Source organism: Oryza glaberrima, chromosome 10 (assembly GCF_000147395.1).
Source record: "Oryza glaberrima chromosome 10, OglaRS2, whole genome shotgun sequence".
In the NCBI taxonomy this organism is placed as follows: domain Eukaryota; kingdom Viridiplantae; phylum Streptophyta; class Magnoliopsida; order Poales; family Poaceae; genus Oryza; species Oryza glaberrima.
The window spans coordinates 10,976,278-11,001,773 of NC_068335.1; the positions used below are offsets into that span (position 1 = coordinate 10,976,278).

The 25,496-nt window shown below is 45.7% G+C and overlaps 1 long non-coding RNA gene across 11 annotated transcripts; it reads right to left on the reverse strand.

Annotated features, from left to right (window-relative positions):
* Positions 1-21,681: 21,681 nt before the first annotated feature.
* On the reverse strand, positions 21,682-25,496 carry LOC127753117 (uncharacterized). 11 transcript variants are annotated; one of them, XR_008012475.1, is made up of 4 exons: positions 24,995-25,495; positions 24,691-24,811; positions 22,239-24,592; positions 21,682-22,024 (listed from the first exon to the last, which is right to left on the reverse strand). It is a non-coding gene; the product is annotated as an uncharacterized LOC127753117 (long non-coding RNA). The 11 variants fall into 11 exon arrangements; XR_008012480.1 differs by having other exon boundaries at positions 22,239-24,348; positions 24,524-24,592; positions 24,691-25,494; XR_008012470.1 differs by having other exon boundaries at positions 22,239-24,887; positions 24,995-25,496.

Here is a 25,496-nt window from a genome sequence, read left to right on the forward strand (position 1 = left end):
TCCCACTATTTCCACTTCAAGTGGTCGAGTTACGACTACTACCTGGTCCTCGACCAGAGGTGTAGCGATTCTCCCACTACCTCTACCTCAACAAAGTAGATATCAGGTACACAATAATGCCAAGTGTTTGTCACGACCGGAAATAACCCAACGGGCGTTCCTTACGTGCGTGTGTTATTCCTTGTCCCAGGAGGCAAGGTACACCAAAGTTGATACAATTCCGAGTTTAACAAGCGGAAGCGTAAATAGTTAATTGTTACATGGGCAGCGACGGCCCAGCACACTCAAAGACAACGAAAAACAGCGGAAGACTAAGGCGACGACCACAGGCGCTTGACGGCAGGCACGAGCTAGACACCAAAGCCTTCATCATCCAGGGGCTCCTCTTCTGGGTTTGGGAAAAATTGAGCAAGACTGAGTACAACCACCGTACTCAACAAGACACACCCACAAGTGCAGCATAAATGCAAAGGAGTACAATGGAGTTATAATATAGGGGTTAGGTTTTGCAATAAACAGCATTTAAAAGACCCTTAGTTGCTCAAAGCTATTTTGTAAACACGATTCTAGAGCTGTACAATATTATTAACCAAGGCCGTGAACCCACACGAACCTGCCTTAACCCAAGGCCTACGATGATTCAGACCGAACTGGCAACCCGACCCTGGGTCCCAGCTCGTCCCAAGCCAACCCAGGCCAACCATTCCACATTTTAGTTGTTAAGCAGGTTTTAAGAATTAAAACACTAACTTGGGTACATTGCTCGGCTTGCCCATAACCGAGGGCGCGGCTATTCGAATAGTTTATACTCTGATCAGAGGTGTACATCTTTACCCACAAGACACATCTTCCTCACGCGTAACCACGTGCCACATACCACCACGGTATACGGACGGAAGACGTGACATAGTTTCCAACCCACCCTAGCCATAGACAAGAGTACCGACCCAACCCCACCTACGGCCGGAACCCCCGGGACAGGTAGGCAGGACTGAGCCCCTAGCAGCAGGACACCGGTCCTGTGCCATGACATCTCGACTACCGGGCCGCAGCTCGTGTAGCCTTCATTTGCCCTAGAGATGTCCATCGACCCCCGACTTCGTCCATCTCCATCCGTGTACTTTTGTTTATAGCCAGACTGAGCCACAAACTAAGCCTTACCCATTAGACATGTGGAAGTACGGTAGTGCTTTGCAACAGAGGCCCGAAGACCGGTCCTTATATGGCCGAGGTGCTACCATCAAAACCATGCACCCCGAGCCCAGCCTAAAACCATTTTGAGGGTTTTGAATAGAGGGAGAGGTGTGAATCCAATTCCACAATAATCCAACCATTCCATGGTGTCCAAGTGATATGAATATTCCCAAAGTCTAGAGTTATAAAACCACCTAATGTTGCCTAATTAATCAGCGAAGCATCTACCTAAATTCATACTAGTGGAGCCATGAATAGAGTGCCCACTAGCTGAGGTTTTGTTTATTCTAGGGTGAACAAGGTAATAATAACAATAACCACAATAATAAGGTCATAACAAAGGTAAATAGGCATGGCTAAATAAAACAGTGATAACGCGGGAATTTAAATAAAGCGATAATGCAATAATTTAAATCAAAATAATTTTATAAACTAGGATCCAATATGTTCAAAGAATGATGTGACTTGCCTTGCTCGCTTTCCCAAACGTCGGCTTCAACCTCCACGAAGAGCGGATCTTCCGAAGCTGCAGCGTCTACACGACCAACAGAAAAGAAAGGGCTTTTACTCTAATAAACTCCATATAACAAGCAGGAACAAAGCACAAAAATGGGTTCTTGACTTCTTAAGGAAAAATTAGAGACTTGAACGGTCCAATTCCGAGTTCAAATGGCCAAGTTATGGCCATTTGAAGTTTATATGCTCTTTAAATGAATATTTACGAATTTCTTCGTTTTAAATTTTAATTTAAAAATATATTTATTGCGTCAGCCGGGGGAGAGGGCGCGCGGACCGGGTCCACGGGAGTGGGACCCACGCGGCAGCCTCACGGTCCTCGGTGGACCGGGTGCACCCGGCTCACACCGGCCGGCGCCGTGGGCCCCACGCGTCAGCCGCACCTGAGGGCGCGGGCGGCTGACGGCCGGGCCCCACGCGGCAGCCGCTAGGCGCGCCCGGAGGCGGCCACGTCGGCGCGGCCGGCGGGAGGCAGCGCCCGCGCCCCGATGGTCGCCGCCGGCGACCACCGGCACGGCGGAGCAGCGGCCGAGAGAGGGGAGGGAAGGGGGAAAGGAGGCGGCGGTCCACGGCTCACCCCGGGTCGACGGCGACGACGGAAACGGCAACCGGAGCGGAGGAAGGCGGCGGCGCGGCTCGGGTCGACGGGGTCGGCGGCGCTTCGGCGGTCGGCGACCGAAACGGAGAGGTGGACGAGGTCGGCGAGGTTGCGGCGAAGCCGAAGGAGGCGGCCCCGAGGTGGGAGGTGGTCCGGGGCGACGACGGCGGCGGACCGGAGCTCGGCGGCGACGGTGGAGAGAGAGAGCGACGGCGCGAGCTCGATTCCGGCGAGGAGAGAGGGCGGTGAGTGGCGGAAACGGTGGTGGGGAGCTCGGGGAGGGTTTATATAGGGTTGGGAGTGAGAGAGGGCGGCCGGAGGGGAAGGAAACCGGCGCGGGAGGTCCGGCCGCCATCAACGGCGCCGGCGAGATTTGCGGGGGCAAATCCGCCCATTTGAACGCGAGAGAGAGAGGGAAAAATGGGGGAAAAGGGAGAGGGGATCACGGGGAGTGATTCCCCCCACTTTATTGCTTGCGGGGACGGCGGGAGGCGGCGGGATTCGCGGCGGCGGCGGCGCTAGGGCGCGGGGAGGCGGCGGGAGCGGCGGGAGGAAGGGGATGACGGGTGGGCCCCACCCGTCAGCGAGGGTGGCGGGCGGGCCCGCCCGTCAGCGGCGCGCGCGCGGGGAGGCGGCGAGTGGGCCGCGGGGAGGAGGAGAGAGGGGGAGGGAGATGGGCCGAATCCGGCCCATTAGAGAGAAGGAGGGATTTTAGGGTTTTTCTTTTTATAAAATCATTTTAACTTTGTTTATTTCTTAATAATTATTATTTGTGCTCTGAAAATTCCACTAAAATTTATTTACACATTTTAGGCTTTTAGGAAATATACAAAAATCCTCCAAGCCCTATTTGACTTTTAACTTTGCACATTTTAATTTTTGAAGGCTTTCACAAGCATTTTAATTATTCTAGGCATAATTTAGAGGATGTATTTTAGGGTCGATTTGGGACGCGACAAACCTACCCCCCTTAAACGGAATCTCGACCCCGAGATTCGGAAGAACTGGCGAAGAGATCTGGATGGGCTGCCTTCAGCTCGTCTTCACGCTCCCAAGTAGCTTCTTCCTCGGCGTGGTTGCTCCACTGGACCTTGCAAAAACGGATTACCCGATTCCTGGTCCTGCGCTCCATGGTGTCCAGGATTTTCACTGGTCTCTCCATGTAGGTCAAGTCTTCGCGAACTTCAATCTGCTCTGAGTCGGCCTGCTCGGACGGTACTCGAAGACATTTCTTGAGTTGCGACACATGGAACACATCATGCACGTTGCCCAAGGAAACGGGCAGCTCCAATTGGTAAGCAACTTCTCCGCGTCGAGCAATGATGCGGAAAGGACCCACGAACCGAGGGGCGAGCTTCCCTTTCGCTTGAAACCTGTGTACACCCCGCAACGGCGTTACCCGGAGATACACAAAGTCATCCACTGCGAATTCCAGGTCACGACGTCGGTTGTCTGCATAACTCTTCTGCCGAGACTGTGCCACCTTTAGGTTTTCCCGAATGGTCCTGACCTTCGCTTCAGCTTCTCTCAAGATATCGGTCCCGAATACTTGGCTTTCCCCGACTTGGTCCCACAATAGTGGTGTCCTGCATTTGCGGCCATACAACGCTTCGTATGGTGCCATCTGTATGCTGGCTTGGTAGCTATTATTATAGGAGAACTCGGCGTAGGGGAGACTCTTATCCCATGTCTTCCCAAAATCTAGGACACATGCGCGAAGCATATCTTCGAGGATCTGGTTCAGACGCTCGGTCTGCCCATCTGTCTGCGGGTGGTACGCGGTGCTGAAATTTAATCGGGTTCCCAACTCTTCTTGGAGTTTCTTCCAGAAATGAGAGGTGAACTGGCTTCCCCGATCAGATACAATTTTCTTGGGGACGCCATGCAGACTTACGATCCTAGCGAAGTAGAGTTCAGCTAGTTTGTTCCCTCCATAGGTGGTCTTTACGGGAATGAACCGTGCTACCTTGGTTAGTCGATCCACGACTACCCATATAGAATCATATCCGCCTTGGGTTTTTGGAAGTCCGGTGATAAAATCCATCCCAATTTCATCCCATTTCCATTCTGGCACTTGTAGAGGTTGGAGAAGTCCGGCCGGTCGTTGGTGCTCGGCTTTGACACGCTGGCACACATCACAAAGTGCCACGAACTCTGCGATTTCCCGCTTCATACTAACCCACCAATATTTCTCTTTCAAGTCCAAGTACATCTTTGTGCTGCCAGGATGGATGGAATAGGGACTTTCGTGAGCTTCCTGAAGTATCAACTGTTTAAGTTCCCTGACGTCTGGAACGCATACCCGATTTCCATTCCATAGGGTTCCGTGTTCATCCTCTGTGAAACCAGCGGCTTTACCCTGTTTCATATTCTTGAGGAGCCCATGCATATCCGGATCATTCTTCTGAGCCTCGCGGATTTGATCGAGCAAGGTGGGCTTGGCTTCCAATGCAGCCAAGAATCCACGACCAACTATGCTTAGGTTCAGGGCTTCCAACTGTTGATTAAGTTCCGGTGGAATGCCACGGACGCCAAGAGTGTTGCAATGGCTTTTTCGACTTAGAGCGTCGGCGACTACGTTGGCCTTGCCAGGATGATAGTGGATCCCCACATCATAATCCTTGATGAGTTCTAACCATCTCCTCTGCCGAAGATTCAGATCCGACTGAGTGAAGATGTATTTCAAACTCTTATGGTCAGTATATATTTCACAGCGATTTCCAATGAGATAGTGCCGCCAGATCTTTAGAGCATGAACCACAGCAGCCAATTCCAAATCATGGGTAGGGTAGTTGCCTTCATGAGGCCGCAGCTGGCGTGAGGCATAGGCTACCACATGACCTTCCTGCATTAATACGCACCCCAAACCTTGGCGCGAAGCATCACAGTACACCAGGAAGTCCTTACGAGTATCCGGTAAGATTAACACTGGCGAGGAAACCAGCTTCTCTTTGAGAGTTTGGAATGCTTTCTCACACTGCGGACTCCACACAAATTTTTCTTCTTTCTTCAACAACTGTGTCATGGGTCGAGCGATTTTGGAGAAGTTCTCGATGAATCTCCGGTAGTACCCGGCCAAACCCAAAAAGCTGCGGACTTGAGGGACCGTCTTGGGTTGCTTCCAATCGGTGACGGCGGTCACCGTTTCGGGATCCACAGCAACTCCTTTAGCAGATATCACGTGCCCTAAGAACTTGACTTCGGACAACCAGAACTCACACTTGCTAAGCTTGGCATACAATTGATGTTCCCGCAGCTTTCTCAACACCAGACGGAGATGCTGCTGATGGTCTTCCTCTGATTGCGAGTACACCAGGATGTCGTCAATGAAGACCACAACGAACTTATCCAAGTATTCCATGAACACTTTGTTCATTAAGTTCATGAAGAAGGCAGGAGCATTAGTCAGACCGAAGGACATCACTGTGAATTCATACAGCCCATATCGCGTGGTGAATGCGGTCTTCGGGATATCTTCTTCACGAATACGCAATTGGTGATATCCGGAGCGAAGATCAATTTTAGAAAAGACGGTGGCACCTTTGAGCTGGTCGAACAGATCATCGATCCGAGGAAGAGGGTACTTGTTTTTGATAGTGACTTCATTGAGAGCTCTGTAGTCAACACACATCCTCTTTGTCTTGTCCTTCTTTTCCACAAAAATCACGGGAGCACCCCAGGGGGAAGTGCTCGGCCGAATATACCCCTTTTCCTTCAGCTCTTCCACTTGCTTCTTGACTTCGGCAAGTTCATTCGCGGCCATACGGTAGGGCCGCTTGTACAGAGGAGTTGTTCCTGGAGCAAGATCTATCCGGAACTCGATCTCCCGCTTGGGCGGCATACCGGGTAGTTCTTCCGGAAACACGTCACCGAATTCACTGACGATGGGGATTTCTAACAGTCCTATCTGATGAAGTTCCGAACTGCCAACAGAGGTTGGGGGTGCAAAGAACACAACTGGTTGTTCTGGCCCTCGGTACAGAGTGACAGTGCGCCTTGCGCAATCCACTACACCTTGGAATTGAGCCAACCAATTCATCCCAAGGATCACATCCAAGTTCTTGGTGTCCAGAAGAATCAAATCCGAGGGAAAAGGGATTCCCTGGATGTCTATAGGAACGGCCGGGCTGTAATACTTTGCTGTCATATCCCCTCCAGGGGTGGTGATGAGCAGAGGGTTCCTAAGCCGTTCTACCCCCAGTTGATTTCTTCCCATGAAAGACACAGATATAAACGAGTGGGAAGCTCCAGAGTCGAACAAAATGGTAGCAGGAATGGAATGAATGAGGAACGTACCAACAATGACGTCCGGAGTCGTCAGCACATCCTCGGCAGTCACGTGGTTCACACGACCCCGAGCGACGTCCTTACCACCGTTGTTGGGGCGGGGAGGCGCTTGGCCTTGCTGGCGCCGTGGCTTCGGGCATTTGTCCGCAAAGTGCCCGGGCTCGAAGCAGTTGAAGCACAGACGCTGCTGACCTTGAACGTCTCTGCGGCCTTGACCAGGTTGCACAACGGGCGCAGGAGGACGGGGTGCACGGGTACCTTGCTGACTCTGCTGTTGCTGCAGCTGTGGGACGCGCACCACGAATTGAGGTCGGGGCGCGGAGCGTGGTTGCTGCTGCTGCTGCTGCTGCGAGGAGGATCCCCCTGGATAGGGATTGGTGTAGCGGACCCTTTGGTTAGCCCCCTGTTGATTGCGGAAATTCGCCAAGCGACGCTTGTGCGACTCCAGTTCCTTGTGCTTGGCTTCCAAGCGGATGCTCTTGTCGACCAGACATTGGAAATCCGGATAGTCCCCGGAAACGAGACGCACCGATAGCTCAGGGTCCATTCCTGCCAAGAACTTCTCCTGCTTTTCCTCATCTTCCCGAACATCCTCCGGGGCGTACCGGGCCAGGTTGTTAAACTCATGCAAATACTCCATCACAGAGCGGTTGCCTTGCTTCAACTCCCGGAATTCCCTTTTCTTAAGGGCCATGACTCCGGCGGGCACATGGGTCCTCCGGAAAGCGGCGGTGAAGCGGGCCCAAGTAATAGGCTGCCCCGCCGGCTGTGTAGCCTGGAAGTGGTCCCACCATAGAGATGCGGGCCCCTGCAGTTGGTGAGCGGCAAAGATGACTTTCTCCTCATCGTTGCACTGCACGGTGTCTAACTTCTTCCCCACGGCATGCAACCAATCCAAGGCATCCACGGGGTTATTGGAGCTAGAGAAGGTAGGCGGGCGGATGCGAAGGAACTCGGCGAGCTTAGTATGTTGCGGGGGTGGTGGTGGAGGTGAAGCATGATGCTGTGGTGGATTTTGGATGTGGTGGAGGAAAGCAGCCATCATGTTGGCCTGCTGGGCGAGGATTTGGGTGAGGAGGGTGTTGGTGTCTGGTGGTGGCGGTGGAGGCGGGGGAGGAGGGGGAGGTGGGCTGCCATGGTTGTTGTGGTTGCTGCCTTCGGGTTGGTTGCCATCACCGGTAGCAGCACTTCTCCTGGTTGTCACCATCTGAAATACCCCATACAGAACCAGCCAAGAGAGAGAACAGACTATTAAAACTAATCACCCACGACTACCATAATTCTTGAATTTATTACTGCTATTGAAGTGGGTTCATTAAGGTTCAAGTTGCTTAAGCCAATAAAATAAAGACAGGCTCCGACACAGTCATACCACACAACGGTACAACCATGCCCCACACGACTCCAACAGGAAGACAAACGAGAAAGAACACACGCGCAAGCCTACTAACTGCTCGTCTACTTCTGCGACGGGCCAGGGCGGAAGGTGAGCAGCAGCGCATCCTCCGTGCTACCAACGCCGGAGGCTTCCCCCTCCTGAGGAAACACGGGCGCGGGCTCGGCACGAGGGGTCTCCACGAAGCAGGTCCACGCCAAGGACTGACGAACCAGCTCAGGCCTGGAGGTGCTCTTGCGGGCGGTGATCTTCTGGCTGCGGCAGACGCGGCGGCGCTTGGGACGGCAGACCTCTCCCTGGGCGACCTTGAGCTGACACAGCTGCGCCTCCAGCGCGTCTAGGTCCTTCTTCAGCTGCAGATTCTCCTGACGCAGCTCCAGGATCTTCATGTTGTTCTCAACCATCCCACGGCGCACCATATGATGGAAGTCGATACGGGCCGCATCGTACGCCTCCACCATGCGCGCCAGGTGCATGATGGTAGCGTCATCCTCCGAGCTAGCATCCCGGAAGGTGGCGTAGTCGCGGGCTCCTCCGCGACGAGGGTGGTAGCGGTAGGACGAGTGCTGCAACTCGTCCGGGTAGCGCTGGTGAAGAGTGCCGATGGCGAGGAGTGCGGCGTTCTGGCAAGCGGCGGAGAAGGAATCTCCACCCGCGGTGACTGCCAACGAAGTCCTCTCGGGAGAGCCAGTGAGGATCACTGCAGTGACCTCCCAAGCAGCGTGGGGCTCTGCATCGTCACCCTCCTGCTCCGGGAGCTGCTTGCCCTGGTAGTCCACTCCATGCGGATATCCCAGGACAACGCACATGCCCCGTAGCTCCAGAACAAAGCCGGTCAGGTCCAGGCCACGACGGTTGATGCTGCCGGCCATCTACAAGCAAGGACAAAAGAGATAAAAATATTTTAGAGATCAGCTTTTGATGACAAATGAAGCAGCAAGACAGAGAGAGACTAAAGGATTTTCACAAATAAGAGAGGATTTTTATTTCGAAAATATTGCTAAGGCTTGGGATCTAAGGCTCGTCCTAGGGTCAAGGGGGCTCTGATACCAACTTGTCACGACCGGAAATAACCCAACGGGCGTTCCTTACGTGCGTGTGTTATTCCTTGTCCCAGGAGGCAAGGTACACCAAAGTTGATACAATTCCGAGTTTAACAAGCGGAAGCGTAAATAGTTAATTGTTACATGGGCAGCGACGGCCCAGCACACTCAAAGACAACGAAAAACAGCGGAAGACTAAGGCGACGACCACAGGCGCTTGACGGCAGGCACGAGCTAGACACCAAAGCCTTCATCATCCAGGGGCTCCTCTTCTGGGTTTGGGAAAAATTGAGCAAGACTGAGTACAACCACCGTACTCAACAAGACACACCCACAAGTGCAGCATAAATGCAAAGGAGTACAATGGAGTTATAATATAGGGGTTAGGTTTTGCAATAAACAGCATTTAAAAGACCCTTAGTTGCTCAAAGCTATTTTGTAAACACGATTCTAGAGCTGTACAATATTATTAACCAAGGCCGTGAACCCACACGAACCTGCCTTAACCCAAGGCCTACGATGATTCAGACCGAACTGGCAACCCGACCCTGGGTCCCAGCTCGTCCCAAGCCAACCCAGGCCAACCATTCCACATTTTAGTTGTTAAGCAAGTTTTAAGAATTAAAACACTAACTTGGGTACATTGCTCGGCTTGCCCATAACCGAGGGCGCGGCTATTCGAATAGTTTATACTCTGATCAGAGGTGTACATCTTTACCCACAAGACACATCTTCCTCACGCGTAACCACGTGCCACATACCACCACGGTATACGGACGGAAGACGTGACATAGTTTCCAACCCATCCTAGCCATAGACAAGAGTACCGACCCAACCCCACCTACGGCCGGAACCCCCGGGACAGGTAGGCAGGACTGAGCCCCTAGCAGCAGGACACCGGTCCTGTGCCATGACATCTCGACTACCGGGCCGCAGCTCGTGTAGCCTTCATTTGCCCTAGAGATGTCCATCGACCCCCGACTTCGTCCATCTCCATCCGTGTACTTTTGTTTATAGCCAGACTGAGCCACAAACTAAGCCTTACCCATTAGACATGTGGAAGTACGGTAGTGCTTTGCAACAGAGGCCCGAAGACCGGTCCTTATATGGCCGAGGTGCTACCATCAAAACCATGCACCCCGAGCCCAGCCTAAAACCATTTTGAGGGTTTTGAATAGAGGGAGAGGTGTGAATCCAATTCCACAATAATCCAACCATTCCATGGTGTCCAAGTGATATGAATATTCCCAAAGTCTAGAGTTATAAAACCACCTAATGTTGCCTAATTAATCAGCGAAGCATCTACCTAAATTCATACTAGTGGAGCCATGAATAGAGTGCCCACTAGCTGAGGTTTTGTTTATTCTAGGGTGAACAAGGTAATAATAACAATAACCACAATAATAAGGTCATAACAAAGGTAAATAGGCATGGCTAAATAAAACAGTGATAACGCGGGAATTTAAATAAAGCGATAATGCAATAATTTAAATCAAAATAATTTTATAAACTAGGATCCAATATGTTCAAAGAATGATGTGACTTGCCTTGCTCGCTTTCCCAAACGTCGGCTTCAACCTCCACGAAGAGCGGATCTTCCGAAGCTGCAGCGTCTACACGACCAACAGAAAAGAAAGGGCTTTTACTCTAATAAACTCCATATAACAAGCAGGAACAAAGCACAAAAATGGGTTCTTGACTTCTTAAGGAAAAATTAGAGACTTGAACGGTCCAATTCCGAGTTCAAATGGCCAAGTTATGGCCATTTGAAGTTTATATGCTCTTTAAATGAATATTTACGAATTTCTTCGTTTTAAATTTTAATTTAAAAATATATTTATTGCGTCAGCCGGGGGAGAGGGCGCGCGGACCGGGTCCACGGGAGTGGGACCCACGCGGCAGCCTCACGGTCCTCGGTGGACCGGGTGCACCCGGCTCACACCGGCCGGCGCCGTGGGCCCCACGCGTCAGCCGCACCTGAGGGCGCGGGCGGCTGACGGCCGGGCCCCACGCGGCAGCCGCTAGGCGCGCCCGGAGGCGGCCACGTCGGCGCGGCCGGCGGGAGGCAGCGCCCGCGCCCCGATGGTCGCCGCCGGCGACCACCGGCACGGCGGAGCAGCGGCCGAGAGAGGGGAGGGAAGGGGGAAAGGAGGCGGCGGTCCACGGCTCACCCCGGGTCGACGGCGACGACGGAAACGGCAACCGGAGCGGAGGAAGGCGGCGGCGCGGCTCGGGTCGACGGGGTCGGCGGCGCTTCGGCGGTCGGCGACCGAAACGGAGAGGTGGACGAGGTCGGCGAGGTTGCGGCGAAGCCGAAGGAGGCGGCCCCGAGGTGGGAGGTGGTCCGGGGCGACGACGGCGGCGGACCGGAGCTCGGCGGCGACGGTGGAGAGAGAGAGCGACGGCGCGAGCTCGATTCCGGCGAGGAGAGAGGGCGGTGAGTGGCGGAAACGGTGGTGGGGAGCTCGGGGAGGGTTTATATAGGGTTGGGAGTGAGAGAGGGCGGCCGGAGGGGAAGGAAACCGGCGCGGGAGGTCCGGCCGCCATCAACGGCGCCGGCGAGATTTGCGGGGGCAAATCCGCCCATTTGAACGCGAGAGAGAGAGGGAAAAATGGGGGAAAAGGGAGAGGGGATCACGGGGAGTGATTCCCCCCACTTTATTGCTTGCGGGGACGGCGGGAGGCGGCGGGATTCGCGGCGGCGGCGGCGCTAGGGCGCGGGGAGGCGGCGGGAGCGGCGGGAGGAAGGGGATGACGGGTGGGCCCCACCCGTCAGCGAGGGTGGCGGGCGGGCCCGCCCGTCAGCGGCGCGCGCGCGGGGAGGCGGCGAGTGGGCCGCGGGGAGGAGGAGAGAGGGGGAGGGAGATGGGCCGAATCCGGCCCATTAGAGAGAAGGAGGGATTTTAGGGTTTTTCTTTTTATAAAATCATTTTAACTTTGTTTATTTCTTAATAATTATTATTTGTGCTCTGAAAATTCCACTAAAATTTATTTACACATTTTAGGCTTTTAGGAAATATACAAAAATCCTCCAAGCCCTATTTGACTTTTAACTTTGCACATTTTAATTTTTGAAGGCTTTCACAAGCATTTTAATTATTCTAGGCATAATTTAGAGGATGTATTTTAGGGTCGATTTGGGACGCGACAGTGTTTTACCCAGAGATCCCTTACCATGACGACACCTAGCGTTGAAACCTATCCTACTGTCCCTTTACGCCGTCTTAACAAGGCCTCCGAGGAACCTAAGGGAACTTCGGCTGGGGACGCCCAGAGCCGATAAGGCCTTGTCGGATCCTGTAGAGACAAAAGACCATGTAAGATCTGGTCGTGTAAGAGTTCTCGCCGTGCGTATTAACCAAGCCGTGTAATCGGAAATTGGGTTTTCCAACTTCACGGCTAGGGGCTAGGATCAGTGCTTGTTCAACCGAGGCAGGTCAAAGGTCCAAGAGCCTTATCTTCCGAGAACGATTCTCCGGCGACAAGGCTGAGGGCTAGGGAGAGTGTATAACTCAACAAACTAACTGATCGAAGTCGGTGAAAGAGTAGACGCTCATATACAAAATATTGGTCTGTATATTATGTTCATTTTTAGTTTTCCATACATATTATAACATTGGTCACCCTTTGAGCATTCGCTCGGGGGCTATTTCTATCTAATATTCTTTTCTGAGTATTGATTTTAGGAAAATTCTATTCGACATTGTTGAAGACTCCATGTCTCTATGGTTCTACACCAAGACCGACTAAGGCGAGTATGACAAATGTTGACAAGGCTTCGTCGCAGGCTCTGCGCCTTCTCTATCACTTGAGAACGGTTGGTGGATCTCGACAAGGAATACAGAATGAAGAGATGGTGTTCCCTGTCTCCATCTCTTTTACCTCAGTCTCTCGTATACCCTAGTACCAACGATCCCCATACTATGCAAATACCGGAATTGCGACATCAAACGTCGACATATGGAAAAACAAATTATTTTTTTTGGAAAAATGGAAAGTAAGTATAAGTGAAAATGGAAACTAAGTATGTAACACTAAATACTGATAGTTGGTTTTTGGAAACATGGAAACTAATTAGGTGGACATTTATTATATATATCGCAGCAAATTTATTATATTCAAATGTATTTGGAAACATGGATAATATCGCAACAAATTTCTATGGTAATGTATCCGTACCAAATTATTACATTCATGACTCCATTAATTTAGCAATTTTAGTGACAAAATATGCACTAGCTACGGGTCACTTTCCATTTTTAGGTATGGATGGGTCGTATACTCAAAAATTTGGTATGAAGCGGAAAAAAAATCCCATGCAATGAACAAATTTCGATTTTAGTCTATGTTCAGTTTATGGCAAAAAAAACTGGGTATTAGAAGTACATCTTTTTGTAATTATATGTACGGAGATGATATATACTCAAAAATTAATCGTAGTATGTGAAAAAAAACTTAGGTACAGTTGTGCATCACGCTGCCTAGCCGTTCGATTTAATTAATATATGTTGGATACTTAAAACATCTAGTATATACTATCTAAAATATCAGTATATACCGGAGAAAAATTAAGTACAATATAACCCATAAACATAATCGATTTAGGTATATACCCATACAATTTTTTAAAACCTGTTTAAATTGAGTATGTGTCTATTTAATTCTCAAAAAAATAGTGGATTTGGGTACGAACCCGCTTTGCACGTAAATACATGAAAAATTTGGGTATGTGCCTAATTTGTGTAAACGTATTCATTAACATATACCCAAATATTGGGTATGAACGCCAAAAACCCCTGTTTATTTTCCATACTCGTTTAAGCTAAGTATATACCCATTTAAATTGTTATGCTCGTTTATATTGGACATATGCCTAATTTAACTTTTAATGGCCCAAAATTAGGTATATAAAATCTTTTTAAACCTGTTTAAATTGGGTATGTGTCTATTTAATTCTTAAAAAAAAATAGTGAATTTGGGTATGAACCCAATTTGCACGTAAATACATGAAAAATTTGGGTATGTGCTGTTCCTTTTGACTTAAACAGCAATTATGCTAGAGATTTAGAGAAAACGATATCCAATGACACATTTACTTCAACATTTTTTAACTAATTTCTGGGTATCCCATCGGTAATACACCCATACATATACATAATTCGGATTGGATACGGAAATAACATAAATGGGGCACTAATTAAAGTATAATAAACACTGTTTCAAGCTAAATGCCACTAATTATTACACTGTAAATATAACACGTAAATATCAAACTCCACAAGTGATGCTTAGTTCTCTGATGGCTTGCATTTCTTGTGTACCCTCCGAGATGCGGCTTTCGGCTGTTACTGGGTTGCTCTGGTTTGTTTACACTTAATATAGCGGCTATGTGCAGTAGACATGCCCTCATGATTTTGATGATGAATTTTGCCATAATTGTGTGATCTTCAAATTGGTTAGTAGGAGGATGAGCAAGCAACTTATTAGGATGATCCACTCCCATCTTGAGGTCTTCACCATCAAGGGAAATTGTTTACACTTACTCGTACGCGTACGTAAGGATATAAGAATAGATTGAAACAAATTACCCATGAACCATGCCGGCGACCGCCGGTGGTGCAACGGACGTACCTGACGGACAACCGGCAGCGGTGACCACGAACCTCATGGACGGCGGATGATGACATCATGGTGACGAAGCTTGCGGATGGCTTGCGACGGGCGACGAATTGAAGCTCACAGATGCACAACCAGCAGCAGCCGCAGCGACTAACCTCGTGGACGACCGGCGGCGTAACGACATCGTGACGGAGCTCGCAGCATCACGGCTGCGACGGCAGGATGTACGTACCTGGGCATCTAATCTGAATTCTAAAATTTAGAATACCCTCGGATGGTATATATATACATATATAAAATGAAACGTCTAAATTCATATACACGGAGCAATCAATCCAATGTAATTAACATGCTTGATTTTCTGAACGTATTTATATGTAATCACATTCAAAATTTATAATTCATTTGGAAATGCATCCATGCAAAATAAAAAATGGAAAGGTACAAGATACCCTGATGCAAATATACATGGAAAGCAATCAATCCAACGTAATTAACATGCTTGATTTTCTAAATGTGATTATATATAATCACATTCAAAATCCGTAATTCATTTGGAAATGCATGCATGCAAGATAAAAAAATGGAAAGGTACAAGATACCCTGATGCAAATCTTTCTTATTGGGTTAAACCCGCTAATTTCATTAATACCCAGTTTTTGGTTTGCACGAATCCTAAAGCAGTTGCACGGTGGATGACGTTGGAGCATGGACTCCATGGAGCACCAGTTAATATATATATATATATATATATATATATATATATATATATATATATATATATATATATATATATATATATATATACCATGCAGCAACAGGGCCATGCAAATAAAAAAAAAGATAGCTCGATCTTTAGTCCCGGTTGGTAACTAAAGAAGGTTTCTCCACCAGTGTGGTATCCACACATCTTCAATACATGAATTGCCACAATTCATCTCTAGCCCTTCAACAATATAACCAATGGACACAACAATTAAGCAAAAAAAGAGTCAATTGCGTACAACACCACCCAGCATCTCTGAAGCCTCTAATTAATCCAAGAAAAAACCAGCACTTGTAACCAGTTTCCTTCACAATTACTTTATGTGTATAGTGCAGTGGTAGGTGATACACGTAGTACTACATTAGTTAAATTTAATGTATGGTTTTTGTTTATAGATAACAGAGTATTTGTGAACCTATCCTAACAACGTATACATGCAAAATAATTGAACCCTTGGAACTACATGTTTAAATTAAGGCCTTGTTTAGTTCGCGATAAGAAAATTTTTAGGAGTCACATCGGACGTTTGACCAGATGTCGGAAGGGGTTTTCGTACACGAATGAAAAAACTAATTTTATAACTCGCCTGGAAACCGCTAGACAAATTTATTAAGCCTAATAATCTGTCATTAGCATATGTGACATTAGTATATGTGAGTTATTGTATTACTTATAACTAATCATGGACTAATTAGGCTCAAAAGATTCGTGTCGCGATTTCCATACAAACTATGCAATTAGTTTTTTATTTTATCTATGTTTGATGCTCTATGCATATGTCCAAAGATTCGATGTGATGTTTTTGGAAAAAAAAAAATTGGAAACTAAACAAGGCCTAAAGCATAGACGTGGAAGGATGTGTTTGTCATGAGCATCAGAGACACAAATACATGATCAGGTGCTCTTCAGCCAGCTGGCATTGTTTCAGAGCAGTATATGTGGTGACCAAATGTATAATTTTGATTGCTTTGATTGTGGCTTGAATTGTCATGATTAGTTTTGGCACATATGGTTTTCAATGCATCAGCTTAGCGTACGTATTAGAGCAATTATTGAAATGCATTACAAATTTGCTTATAGAATAAAGGCATTCTCTCTTGTATGTACCGTATGCATAAGCTTTCAATTATTTCAGTCAAGTGACATGTACACAAAGACAGAAATACTAGATGCAATTATGCATTGGATAAGGGCAAATTGCGCTATTTTGTAGCTTGTGTTTAGCTAGGTTCTTTGTCACGTCATTTTCCTATCACTTAGCTTAATCAAGGATTTAAATTGGCTAGCTGCTAGAAAAGGCAGCAGCTAAAATATGCTACTTTTAGTGCTACATAATCTACAACGCTGATAGATAGGCTTAGTAGCCGCTATTTAGCCTTTTGTTAACGGCAGCTAAGCTTTGGCCGTGGGATGAAATTGGCAACGAGCCAAGGCCCATCTACCTCTCCTATAACCCTAACCCTCACTTCCTTTCTTTCACAACATGACTCCCTCTCCTTCTCCTCTACAGGCGGCTGCGGCGGCTGCGGCTGAGCCCGGAGGCGACGGCGACGCTGGAGGCGGTGGCTGCAGTTCCGCTGGAGGCAGCGGCTGCGACCAGAAGTGACAGTGGCGGCTGCGACAACTTCGCCCGGAGGCAGCGGCTGCGACCAAAAGCGATGGCAGCTCCTCCCCCAAGTAGCGGCGACGACTCCTTAGTGTTTCTTCTGGCAACAACTGCTGCTTCTCCCGCCAGCGGCGGAGGCTGCTGCTTCTCTGATTCTCTCAGTGGCGGGGTAGGCTTCTTCCCAAGAAAATGTCCATACCGCAGCAATGTACAGGTAAGAAAATAGTCTATGTTTCAGATTGTGCAAATGTTCTGTATGACTTGATGATGAACTCTATGAAATTCTATCAAATTTTTGAATTTTTCTCTAATATTCTAGAAAACAGCTAAAATATTTTAGCTGCAGCCGGCTATATGTGCTCTTAGCTGTTGTTGGAGAGCTCAATTGTTAAGAGGCTTAGCTGGAGATTTAGAACCTTGAGCTTAACTGATAGATTGCTATTTGATGACTTCAATTATTGGTCTAAATCAAGGGGCGCCATAAATTAGATTTAAAGAAAGCTAAAGAAAGGCTTGTGAGAGTACATGTTAAGCTAGCTTTTGTATTATTAGTAATACCTAAAAAAATTCTACTTAACCCTCTAAAAATAAGTATTTTCTGGGTCTACCTAAGAGACAACCTCTTGAAAGGTAATTTTAGATAGGTTTGTTTTCACCATAACAGATAAAACGTGCCTATTATACAATACGTGATGGTTGTGATAGTCACATGTTCCTGTTAGGTGCATTCTTTTCAACAGTTGGTGATAGATATCCAGCAGCACGTGAAAACACGACAAGCTATTAGCACATGATTAATCAAGTATTAATTATTATAAACTTGAAAAATAAATTTATTTTCCCAAAAAAAAAGATTTATTTGATTTTTTTAAAAGAACCTTCTATACATAATTTTTTTTTTTGCACAAAATGCATTGTTTAGAAGTTTGCAAAGCGTGCTAACGGAAAATATGAAAGTTGTGGTTTGGAGTTGATAGAAAAAAACTCAATCTTAGTTTGGGTTTGTGGCGACTGAGAACTAAGGTTGGAATAGAAACTTAAACATGTGGGCTACTGCGTGGCTAGCCTTCACCACACCACAGAAACATCAGCTGGTACAGTGACAAGTGACAACATCACTTAACAATCATCCCGGCTGTTATTTGAACCACCCATCATACTTTGCACATTTTAATTTATTTTCCTTTGTGTTCAATAGAGAGGGCATTTTCTCCTTGGACCCCAGTTAGGCGAGCTACTTCTCTTCTTTGCATAATTATTAGGCTCAAGTATTTACACAAGATTCAAATCAATATAATGCAAGCCATATTATAGTTCTTCTTTTATGGATATAACCTCATTAATATAATCGTTGAAAAAATACCGAATAAATTGGCCAAAACATGGATACCTTAGCATAAAGGATTCATAACTTGTTTGGTAAATCATGCCATTCTTCTCTTTTGTTGAACAGCTATCTCACTCGGTTGGTCTGTTTTATCAAAAAGGAAAAATAAATATAATGCTGTCATGTGAATTGGGCCGTAAGACTAAGGCCCACAAACAACCCATACAAGTTAAGTTAGAGATAAGATTAGATTGAATCAGTTAGATATAAGATTAGTCAATCCTTACTTAGGGTCAAGCTATACCATCTATATAAGGATGGGATTGTGTCTATTATCATTAAGCAATGAATATCAATTAGTCTAATCTCTCCCTCCCAACAATGTTCTTCTCCCTAGTCTAAATCTACAACCCTTCTCCAGGAGCCAACGCCGCCCGGCTATCTTCCTAGTGGTGTTTATCCCGTTATAGCCTCGGGTCATGATAACTTGGTATCATAAAACTAAAATTCTTGTCTAGCTTTCCAAACCAAACAAAGTTAATCATAAACCAACCAAACGTCGTGCAACATTTGTGTAGGCTACTCACTAATTAGTCTACAGAACCCAAAAAAAAAATATCTCTAATACACAAAGAAAATATTAACCATTCCTCCTGACTTGAAACACACAAGGAACAACTGTAGCTGCCATGGCAAATGGTGAACGAGCAAGAAGAATGCAAGAGGGACATGAAACAAAAAAAAAAAAAGTCCAGCTGCCTTTGGCACTCTTTGATCAATCTCAAGTATGATGCTGAGTTGCTGACACAAGGAAAAAACCATGACGTTGCATACATGGCAATGCTGAAACTTATGCAGTAGAAACTAGGACATTATTGTATGTAACCGAAAAATTGATCCCAGTAACTTAGTTTCTGAAGATAACGTACAAATGACAAGAAAGCAGAGTCGATAAATACAACTAGATCTTGAAAAATAAACACAAATATGCCATACAAAGACATCAATACAGCAAGTTCAGGAAGAATCAATATTAGCTGATTAGAAACTAAATTATTTGTACAATTGTACACTTGAAGATAGGGTAGATCAAACTTTCACAATAACCATGAATAAACATTTGAGGATCTGATCATATTCGTTAGCCCCAAATGGAGCATATATAGTCAAGAGAAAAAAAAAATAGTGCACAGGCCAATGAAGTTTATCAATGTTTCACATTCACAATTTGAAAAGACAAAAAGTTTAAACAAGCATTTAGCCTCTCTTAACATAACCCAGCAAGAAACAAACATAAGAGGTGGCCCTTGCACCTTATGAGGCCCATGAGAAAATATTATGAGGACCTGCTAGTAATAAATAGCGTTCAATAGATCATCAAAACCAGTAAAAGAAAAGGACAATGTGCTTAGATCATAGGAGAGACATAATTAGCAGAATAAGTTCACCTCTGCCACTCAAAAGAGGAAGACAGTAATCACTTGTTTCCCTTCTTCACAAAAGCTGTGAGGTTACGCCGAAGGCCGAAGCTCATCTGGTATGGCACGATGCTCTCCTTGTACTCCATTAGATGCTCTTTTTTTTAGGTGAAAGCGGCAAGAGTATTGCCGAATATATTAGAGAGAGAAGAGTTTTACATAGCGTTTAGAAGTGCGATATTACAGAACGTAGAAGAACGACTCGCCTACACAGCAGAAGGTAGGTAAAGGATTGCAACAAACAGCTAAATCAGGGCGGTTGAAAAACGAAAAAGCTTTCTTGTATGTCCTCATTGATCTGTTGGGCCGCTCGGCTTGAAATCAGTTCTTGATTTTTGAAGATCTTCGCATTCCTTTGTAGCCATATGTACCACCATGTTTTGATTAGGATTCCAACTCGGCGTCGTGATTCCGTTCTGTTGCTTGCATGAGCTAAATCCATCATCCATCGTGCAAAAGAGGTTTGGTTTGTCATGCCCTGCATGTTTTGTGCTGCCTCTACTAGATGCCAAGTTCTCCTAGTGAAATCACATTCCCTGAAGAGGTGTTCAGTGTCTTCAAAAGCACTTCTGCACAGGGGACATATCCAATCACATTCCCAATGACGGATAAGGAGGTTTTCAGCGGTTAGAGCTCTTTTATGTAACACTAGCCATCCAAAAAATCTTTGTTTTGGTAGTGCCTGTGCCCTCCAGTTTGCTCTAAAAGTGGGGTTGGCAAGTTATGAATTGGAATTTGTAGGCACTTTGTGCTAAGTAGATACCTGTGTTGGTTCTCTTCCAGACTATAGAATCTTCATTTTGTGTTGATAGGTGAATGTTTGATAGACGATTTGCAAGTTGTACCAGCTTGTGTATAGCTTCCCCATTGTCGAGCTGTCTGAAGGAGAACACCCAATGGTTATTGTCGAGCTCGGTTGCTAGGTTCTTGTTTTTTCTTGTTGCCAGCCGATAGAGATTTGGGGCAATTTCTTTGGGGCACATTCCTTGGAGCCAATTATCCTTCCAAAATAAGAACTTTTGGCCATTTCCAATGACGATTTTGGTGCATGTTTGGAAGAGTTCCAAATCCTTTGCATTGCATGGTAGCTCCATGTCTTTCCATGGTCTGTTACAATCATGCCATCTTATCCATAACCATCTTATTCGGAGAGCTGATGAAAATCTTTCCAAATCAAGGATTCCCAATCCTCCTAGTTCTCTCGGCATGCAGCAAGTTTGCCAATTTACGAGGCTTGTTCCCGGCTTTACATCCTCTGGCTCTTCTCCTTTCCATAGGAATGCCCTTCTCATTTTGTCAATCTTTTTTATTACCCATTTTGGGCAAGGCAGGGCCGTGAGGTAATGTACCGGTATTGCCGTGAGGACAGATTTGACAAGGGTTTCTCTTCCCGCAGATGAGTAGAACTTTCCTTTCCATCCCGGAATCTTGGCACCGATCTTGTCTAGCAATGGGATGTAATCAATCTTTCTCAACTTATGCAGGTGTAGTGGCAAGCCAAGATAAGTGTGGGAAAGGAAGAGATTGTTCCCAGGAAATGTTGGGTGATGTTGCTTACATTCAAGTTTGAGCATGCGATGGGTAGAATTCGCGTCTTTTGGACGTTGTTGCACAGGCCTGTCGCGTTACCAAAGAAAAGCAGGAGATTTTTTAGGTTTCATGTGTCGTACACAGTGGCTTTTACAAAGAGTGCAACATTGTCGGCATGTAGCGAGATTCTGAACCTGTATGGATTGGAGTGTATAGGTGACAGGGTCCCTGATTCTTCAGCTTTTGAGAAGACTAGTAATCGTGCACGTGCAATGCACGTTTCCCACATTAGCTATAGTAATCATATGAAAACACTTAAAATTTGTTGCATTTTCCTGTAATATATGTCAAGCAAAATATACAACATACTAAAAGTTTAAGAACTATATGTACTCATGTAACTTAGCATACTCCTTTAAACACTAAAAAATGCAAAGCAGCTAACAATACCAAACATATAATTTGTCATAGCTTGATAAACACTTGAAAAGCTCAAAGCAAGATATTTGTCATTATGGTATTGAATTAAACCCCACAGCCTACAATATCTTATCAGGAAAAAAAAGGACTCGACGTCTTCACCAACAAACTTCAAATATATCCCTCATGGCCAGCAATGAGGTGTATACAGCTCCTGCCGTGTGTCCACAGAAGTTCATGTGGTCTACAAAACACAAATTTACATCCATTTCACTTGCAATAAATGGTCATCACATATAATTCCAAAAAGAATATTGTCCATAGTTGCCTTAATTGAAGTAAAAAGTAGATAGCAAGTGTGAACATTCTAGAAACACTAGCATTTGTCAAAACGCCTCTATATTTTCCTTGACCACAAATTAATCCAAAGTGGTCACATTGCTAAACTATGCACACACCTGCAGTTGAAGTGGCAGCCACGAAAGGACCTACCAATCTTGAAATCCGGAGACCAATATCTTTCATGGAATTCCCTCAAGGAAAGGGTTCCACTATTAGACTGGAAAAAGGTAAACATCTCAAATCAGGGAAAAGGCATAATCTGAAATTGGAATAGCGCATACCTTTTCAAGATTCAATGTAATACTGGAGTCCACACTTTTTTCGTGAAGCTACAAATAAATAATATATCCACAATGATGATGAAAAGGATTTAAAACATGGATAGCAGTACTGGATTAAAAACATCAAAAAGCACCTTACAATCTGAAAGCTTGAGAAGATATTAGCATCAGGCATCTTCCTAAGAAACCAAATGCTCTTTTAGCCACATCAAAATTTTCAAGCAAACTACATATGTCCAAATAAAAAGAAATAACAAACCGACCAAGCAAGCGTATGCTGATAGATAAAATTTATGAATTACATCGTTAGTAATTAGAAGTCATCAACACAATACAAATATTCAAAATTCCAAAAAAAACACATCTTTACTTGAAATTATCAGAGGAGAAACATCAAAATCCATGCTTATAACTTGTAGAATATACATTGGATTCAACTGATGCACTTTTTAAGGAAATGAAGCCATGGTTCTATTGTCCTGAGCTCCAAAATTGATCATTGGTATATACAAAGGGGATATTCACTTAATATCAAGCAGTGATCAAAATATACTTGTTTTTATAGGTGAGGTCTCAGGTGTCCTCTAAATAGATGCTACCAAAAGGGACTCCAGAAAAAGACAGCTTCATGACAGAACTTCTTAGGTTCTTGAGTAGCCTGCAATTAAAACTTTGTGCAGAAAATGACTATTAGCAACTGTGAAAGAAGAGGAAAAAAAAAGGAAAATCTTGTTTGCTCAAGTTGCAGAACATACCACAGGCACCATGGAACAAAATAAAGTACCAAAAGCTATATCTCAAAGAGATTGTATGGGCAAGGCATCTAATATTTACACATCTGTTCATGCTATACCTGCACACTGGCTGAATTTCCCTTTTTCTTTTTTGCATTGGAAGAAGGGTTTGCTCCACAAAGCAGAAACATTGTATCTTATTGAAATAAATTGCAGCCTTCAGGATGAAAGGAAAAAGGTTGTAAACTCAAAACTTTAGGAATCTAATTACTGTTAGCTTAACTGCCATAGTGATACACCTTAATTTAATTTTAGTCAGCAACATAAATAGCATGATATAGTGAAGTCACATGAGTCCTTGCCAATATATTCCCAAATATATTTACAAGGTTAACAGTTAAAGGTCTAGGGTAGCTTTATGGCTTTTTAGTACATCAACCTATTATAAATTTCAATCAGAATATACCACCAACGCCACAAAAATGAGCTACTTAATAGTGTCTCCCATCATCTTATGCCCATGCTACTTAAATAAAATTAAATACTCTCCAGAAGCAAATCCATTTCTTGAGCAGTTAACAACAAAGATTATGGGCAGTAACAATTGAGAATGGCTTTCTTTAAATAAAATGAAAATAATGATTTTTTTGGCATGAAACTAAACATCAACATTGATAGGAAGAGCATATAGCATGTCTGTCATGAATTGTATCAATGTATGGGCAACCATTGTACATGTTTTACAGTGAATGCATCAAGATGCAAAATGTAAGTGGATCAACTGTAGAGTACACCGCATGATATATAGAACCAAAATTACTAAAATCAGTCTTTCCAGGGACCTATTTTAGCAAAAGCAAAAAAAAAAAAAATTACTCTGCTCGAATAAAACTCTCTTGACCTATGGAGTTATATGTGCATACCTGAGTAGAAACTGAAAGAGACGCTTACATTTAAGCTTGAGAACATTTCAACCTGATAGGCTCGAGAACATACCGCTTCAGTTTTTTTTTCTTTTGCAAAAAATCGAGAGCATTACATCACCTGTGGCAGCTGTAGATTGATGCGTTCTTCCGCAGCTTGTACTCATGATTCTGTTGAACCTTAGCTTGCTTCTGCTTACAACTGAGCAAAGCGTACCTCATCCGAGCTTGCTTTCTTCTTTAACTCAAGAGCATTTAAATTAGTGGTATCATTATGCGGACCATTCCCTACGGTGTTTGCCAGTAAATTAGAATTAGTTAACTCAAACAGTACATGATATATAGTGAAGAAATCACAAGCTTAAAAGCTGTTACATATCATCGGGCTGTATAAATTAATTTCAGATATATAAAATTAGCAATTAACTGGCAGCGGCATAACAGCTTTGCAAAAGAAGCGAACATGATGTGTATTGTTTACTCGTCACTGCAAGCGATTGTGATGTAAAACTTCCTGCATTACCGGGACGAGCTGCCAAGGTGAGTCAGTCATGATAAACTTTATTACATTCAGATCACAATTGTTGATTAAAATAATTAATTGAGCACTCAATCGATACAGAGTACTACCTGATGTAGATCAAACCACTATATATGGATATTTGTTAGAACCACTATCAACACTTAACGTTGATGAAATCCCACCGATGGATCTGAGCAACCAAAACATCACATCAGCATTTGCATGTTCCTAGCAAGGCCGAGGAACCAATCATGAGTTTGTTGTCTGTATTGTATACATGCAGAGCATATGCGCCAAGCAGAACCTGAACCCGGATACGTCGCCTTCAATCTCCCTCAAAAATTGTAAAGCTAGAAGGAACAAGAAAAGGAATTGCGATGAACAAGAGCTGTAGCCAATCGTTGTACTTACAGGACAGATCGGTGGAGGAAGACCTTGGGGGTGCATGTAGCGACGCAACCGCTCGCTCGCGGTGGCTGGAAAGAGACCACGTGCGTTCCGGTATTTGCGCGACGGGCGCGGCCGCAACGGCGAATCGCCTCTCGCTTGCATCAAGGGCTCCGACCTCGCCTTCGTGTGTCGGCGGTGCGACTAAGGATGACCGGGCTGCGGCGGACTGTACGGTGAGGTGCCGGAGTGGAGGACGGCTCTCGCCGGTGCAAGTGGAGGATGTTGGATCGGCTGAGTGTACTCAAGCGCTGGTGGGGGCAGGCCGCGGTGGAGTGCGGCGGGGGCAGGGACACGCAAGCAGGCAGCGAGCGAGGAGGCGCTGAGTCAGCGAGCGAGAGGGCTCAGCGGAGCGAGGAGGCGGCGGAGTCATCGTGCGACGGGAGTGTGGGCTTAGTCATCGCGCGGTCGAGAGGATAGGGTTGCCGTCTTGCCGAGGATAGAATCAGTGGGTTCGGTGGAAGAT